This window comes from Phaenicophaeus curvirostris, chromosome 4, assembly GCF_032191515.1.
Source record: "Phaenicophaeus curvirostris isolate KB17595 chromosome 4, BPBGC_Pcur_1.0, whole genome shotgun sequence".
In the NCBI taxonomy this organism is placed as follows: domain Eukaryota; kingdom Metazoa; phylum Chordata; class Aves; order Cuculiformes; family Cuculidae; genus Phaenicophaeus; species Phaenicophaeus curvirostris.
In genome coordinates this window covers 49,408,059-49,414,058 of record NC_091395.1, presented here as the reverse complement: position 1 = coordinate 49,414,058, position 6,000 = coordinate 49,408,059, and positions in this window count along the sequence as shown.

Genomic DNA, 6,000 nt, shown 5'->3' with positions numbered 1-6,000 from the left:
AACACAGTCACCCAGTGGCATGATCCCTGGGGTACTCCCTGGCCAAGCAGTTGTGATGTGTAAGCAGTCACTGCCTGACTTTGCATACTGCTGATCCCTTAGTTGATTGAACTCAGACATTCATGCAGCCCAGTGGCACTGGCTGTTCTGCAGCTGAGAAAATGAAAACATCCAGAAATCCATGTTTTCAAGAAGGAGGCAAAGAAAGCAGTGGCAACCTCCTCTTTGCTTTGGCTCCAGCCTGGGCTCAGGTCACATGGTGTGGCTGCAACAACAGGACTATTCCTTTTTTTTTCTTGCTTGTATGCTCTCAGAGCTGGTTTTGACTGAAGTTGGCCAGCTTGACTGTGTACCAGCCTCGCAGTGTGTGCTTTGCCTCATAAGCTGTCGGATGTATGAGAAGACTCAAGCACAGATGCCTTTTCTCTGAGAAGACTTTGCTTGACAAATGCCGGAAAGATCAGAATACTCACTGAAACTGGCCCTTGTGGCATTTTCTGGGCACTGAATGCTTCATTTGTCTCCTCTTGTGAGGCTACAGTGCTTCCATTTGGATATTCATCTGTACAACTGCCATACTACACTTTGAAGAAACAGGATATTCCTGAATTAATGTGAACTTTCTGTGCCTGAGTCTCACAGTTAGCAAGCCTCCACAGGGGCAATGGAAAGTATGGTTATAGTATGTATAAATTATACTTATGCCCCATTTGTGGTCCCTTTACACAGTCAGAAAGATATCAAAGGTACATGAACATTAGACCTCCAGTCTTTACTACCTCTGTTTGATTCAGGCAGGAGATGGAAGGAATTTGCAGTGATAAAACATGGTACTTATCTGATAAAACGTCAGCCCTGTTCAATGTCTTTATCAATGACCTGGATGAAGGCATTAAGAGCACCCTTAGCAAGTTTGTGGATGACACTAAGCTGGGTGGAAGTGTCGATCTGGTGGAGGGTCGGGAGGCTCTGCAAAGGGATCTGAACAGGCTGGACCGCTGGGCAGAGTCCAATGGCATGAGGTTTAACAAGGCCAAATGCCAGGTCCTGCACTTGGGGCACAACAACCCTATGCAGTGCTACAGACTAGGAGAAGTCTGTCTAGAAAGCTGCCTGGAGGAGAGGGACCTGGGGGTGTTGGTTGACAGCAACTGAACATGAACCAGCAGTGTGTCCAGGTGGCCAAGAAGGCCAATGGCATCTTGGCTTGTATCAGAAACAGCGTGACCAGCAGGTCCAGGGAGGTTATTCTCCCTCTGTACTCGGCACTGGTGAGACCGCTCCTCGAATCCTGTGTTCAGTTCTGGGCCCCTCACCACAAGAAGGATGTTGAGGCTCTGGAGCAAGTCCAGAGAAGAGCAACCAAGCTGGTGAAGGGGCTGGAGAACAGCCCTTATGAGGAGCGGCTGAGAGAGCTGGGGTTGTTTAGCCTGGAGAAGAGGAGGCTGAGGAGAGACCTCATTGCTCTCTATAACTACCTGAAAGGAGGTTGTGGAGAGGAGGGTGCTGGCCTCTTCTCCCAAGTGACAGGGGACAGGACAAGAGGAAATGGCCTCAAGGTCCACCAGGAGCTTTTTCACAGAAAGGGTTATTGGGCCCTGGAACAGGCTGCCCAGGGAGGTGGTTGAGTCACCTTCCCTGGAGCTGTTTAAGGGACGGGTGGACGAAGTGCTAAGGGGCATGGTTTAGTGTTTGATAGGAATGGTTGGACTCGATGGTCCGGTGGGTCTCTTCCAACCTGCTTATTCTATGATTCTATGAAAACATGGTACTTATCTCTTGGGCTGTCTTGAGGTGCAGCCTGCTGATCATTTTTAAAGCTAAAGTGGAGGGGGAATAGGGATAATGCTGTACCACTGTCCCAGCCTGGAGCCATGCTGTGCAATCCTTGTCTCTCTCTACATTTAACAGGAAGATTCAACAGTACAAACTCTCATATGCAATTATTTTCATTATAAAAAGATCCTGTTTTCTCCAAACCAGTTCAGATATTTGAAGATAAATACTGCAAAACATTTACTTGAATTCTTCTGAACAGACTATATTTCAGGTTGAAAAGCAATTAGACAACAAGGCTTGGGGATCCCAAGGATGTTATGAACTCTTGTTCCAGTGGGGCAGTTTAAAATGACAAATGTTTTGTACGTTCATTTCAAGTGTCTACCATCATGAGGGAGACATTCTTGTAAGGTCAGCTGCTGTCATGAGATATTTGATGTGATCCTCTCGCTTAAATGGATTAATGTAGGCACTTCCTCAGCCTCGATTTGGCCTGGATAAAGAGCCAGAAGGTAAGTTTCTAGGGAAGCCTGAACCCAGTGTCTCTGATGTGAGGTTTTATGGTTTAGCCTTCTCTGATTTACTCTAGTGTTTCGTGATATTTCACAAAATCTAAATTCCACAGAAGGATGATTACCTTCTACTAGAGAAAAGTCTCTTTCTCCATCTAGCCAGAGCCATGACCTTTGAGTTTTAAAGAGCCTTTATTTCTGATTGCCTTTCCTGATTTCATCTGTAATCTGCAAGACAAACCTAGTGTCTGAAGTCAGCTAACACTTAGTTCCTGCTATGATGGCCGGCAAGGTCATGTGGGAGGCAAATCACTAAGTGTCAAATAATCTCTTTGGAAAACCTACTCTTTGCTCCTGAGTTCATACTTCTTCACTAACAGCAGCCATGCTAGCTCAGCAGATGTTGCTGTGGTACTGGCAGATTCCAGTTGCCATTCCATGACCGATCATCTTATCCAGGGTCCAGCCACCAGGCAAACAACCCAGGCAGCTTGAGCAGCACCAAGGGCCATGCAGGGGTGTGGAAGATATTTGGGAGCATTTATGGGAGGTGTTTCTGTGGCCGTTGCCTGGGAACCTCCCAGGGAACACAGTACTGCCAAGCACTTTCCAGATCTGCAAGTGAAAGTGGTGGACGAGGGGGAAAGGAGACTCAGGTCTGCATGAGCTCCCTGAAAGCTGCCACCATCCCCACAGCCTCACTTTGCACTAACAAAGTGGTTGGTTCTCTCCATCAAGACCTATGCTCAGTGTTATTTCCAAAAATCAGCCTGGCTTCTCTACCAGCCTTCCTATGTCCTTCCCAGCCTGGCACAGCCCACCTGTCCACCTGCCCTTGCTGCATTTACCCTGCCTGACACCTCAGCCCATAGCTTCCCAAATACATCCCACTTTCATATGGCTTCCCCCACAAATTCTCTGGCAGGTGTGAACTGTTGATTCACGTACACCACCCGGGTCCTAGAAAGCATTTTCTCCAGGCCATGAACAGCAAGCAAACTTCGAAAAAGTAGGAGCATTATTAGATCTCTGCCATCTGAGTTACTTATAGCTTTTATCTTTGCCTAGTGTGATGGATACCTTCAGTCGATGCATGGCTTCTACCTTAATCTATGTGACTGTGGTCTTAAGAGCCCCTGGGCATGGCACAGAGCAATCTGCAAAAATATGCCCTGCGATTTATTTTTTGAAGGGCACAGTCATCTGCATTTCCTGCTATGGTGGCTTTAAATGCAGATGTCTCACAAATGTGCAGAATTTTTTCACTCTTCCTCCAAAAGAAAAAAGGCAAGTGACACGACATGTGCTGTGAGCCAGGGTTTGCTTTACAGGAGAGGATAGGGACATGTGCCAGGACAAGGTGTCACCGTTTAACTAACATTCCTGAATATTCAGATGAAGCTGGTGGCACATCAGTTCCCTGCTCACTCTTGGCATCGAGTTGTCCTGCTCAGTAGTTCCTGTCTTCTGCTTGTTGGCTGCCGAGTTGTCTAAGTTTATTTGTCCCCTCAAGACAGTGTGAGCCACACTCACACTATTTCTTCTGTTGAGACTTAAAATAACAAAATGAGATCTTAAAAGAGTTATAAACCCTTTTAGCTATTATTTTTCACTGATGTCTACTGTTAGCATGGTGCAGTAGTTAAGCTAAAGCTTTTATGCCTCCTCACACCACCAGCTGTCAATGGCCATGGGAATGATGGAGCGTGATGGAGAAAAGGTTGAATTTCAGTCCCTGAAAGAGAGTGTGTTTGTTCTTTATATGGGAAGACAATTAGTGCAGTTTGCAGGCAAAGTGAGATGGACTTCTTTCACTTTTCCAAAGTGTGAGTTTCTAAAAGGGATGACCCAGCCACATCAGTGTAGAGCAGTGATGCACTTGAACACATTAGAGTGCAACATAACTGGCTGTAAGCTGTTTCAGTGTGCTGTATGGTGGCCACAGCTGCACAAGCAAAGAAGCAGAAAGCTAACATGGTTTCACCAGGGAGAGATGCCAGCGTTTGCTCTGGGGCTGGGGATGCACCTTTCCCTGAAACAGTTCTTCTGGAGTGGCTGCCTGTGGCACTGCAGCCGAAGGCTTTGCTGGAGCTGGGCTGCTGTGCTACCACAGCCGTTTTCCCCAGTGGTTATGGCTGGACTCTTCTCTGTGATGGCTCAGGGGTGGTGTGAAACAGCAGCAAATGCAGGGGACTGCACAAGGCAGGCTGCTCAGCCTGGAATTTGGAAGTCCTATCACAGAGCCAGTGAACGATATGGGTTTCTCTTTTAAATTGGGATGGAGGATCCATTTCTGGTGTGCAATTGGTTATACAAATAAATACTAGAAAAAAAAATACAGAGAGTTCATCCAGTCTATTCCACTCGCATGCAGGAGCTGCAGTTCCCAATCTGTTTCTGGGAGACATTTGCTAACCTGCCATTAAAAACTTCCAGCCTGGTGTTTCCATGGCCTCCCACAGTAGCACTGCAGTATTTCACGGAATGGGTAGAAAATAATAGATGACCTCAGTTTACTTTGTTGATATTTCCTGTCCTAATCACAAGGCATTTTTTATTATGGTACCCTTTGAAATAATCTTTTATTTGGCATTTGTTTGCCATTTAACTATGTTAAGCAAAAAGTCCTCTGTGAAGAATTATAGTTAAGAACCAGTCTATACCTGTGGTAGTAGAGTCCCCACAATCTGTATGCAATGGGGTCTCTGCATTTCAAACTGGCTACGACTGAAGTTCCTGTCATTCTTGCCTTAACTTGTTTGCTCTGGGTTTGCTATTCAGACTTGTGATCAGTCTGAGGCTGCTTTTGGGGAAAAAAAAGTGTTATGTGACCACTGAACCTGTTCTATGCTGCAGCAGTCCTTGCTCAGCTGCCAGACTGGTGATGTGTGGGGAGTGCAGGGGAAGGGAGAGAAGGTCTTACCACTGGCTATGCTGTCTGCCCCTTGCTTAAGAGACAGTTGTGGAGAGCACATGAGTCCAAGAAGCCTTGAGGGTGCAGAAAAGTCTCAAAGTAACCTGTAACTGAGGCTTGCTTCTCCCCAGACTGTCACTGATGTGAATGTAGAACAGCTTTGAAAGAAATTTTGCTTACCTTGGTGTTATCCAGCTCTTAGAATAACAAATATCCTTCATGGTGTTAAATAGACACTTCTAGTTTCCAAATAAATGGTTCCTGCAGTGTTGTGTCGGCTTTTGAGAGAGAAATGAGGGTCTAATATGATTGGATATTTGTAATGATAATAAAAAGGACATCCAGTGTACTGTAGGACAGAAAAGACAAGCTTTGCCTCCTCTATTCCAGTATTCATAACTAAATCAGAAATGTGTAAGTCATGTGAAAATGATTTGCTAGACAAGGTGTTGCATCTACAGAGAAACAGCACAATCCTATACATTGTTTTAATTCTGGCATTTCTGACCTCTTCCATCCATAAGTTTGTCGTCATAATAATGCCATTTAAACATGGGGTGTGGTGCGGGTATAATGTGGGGGTGTGATAGTAAGCCATTGTTTAAAAACATGAGGACATTAAATTTTCTTGAGGAGCATAATCTCTTTTTGGTAAGAAGGGTAGACATTTCTTTTCTTCCTCCAGTCTCTCCAAATTCATTTGGAGAAGTTGGGCACCCACACTGGAAAATATCATCCCAAACTGCCTGAAATTCAACAGTCTTTTAAGCTACTGAAAACAGATATTGAAAATAC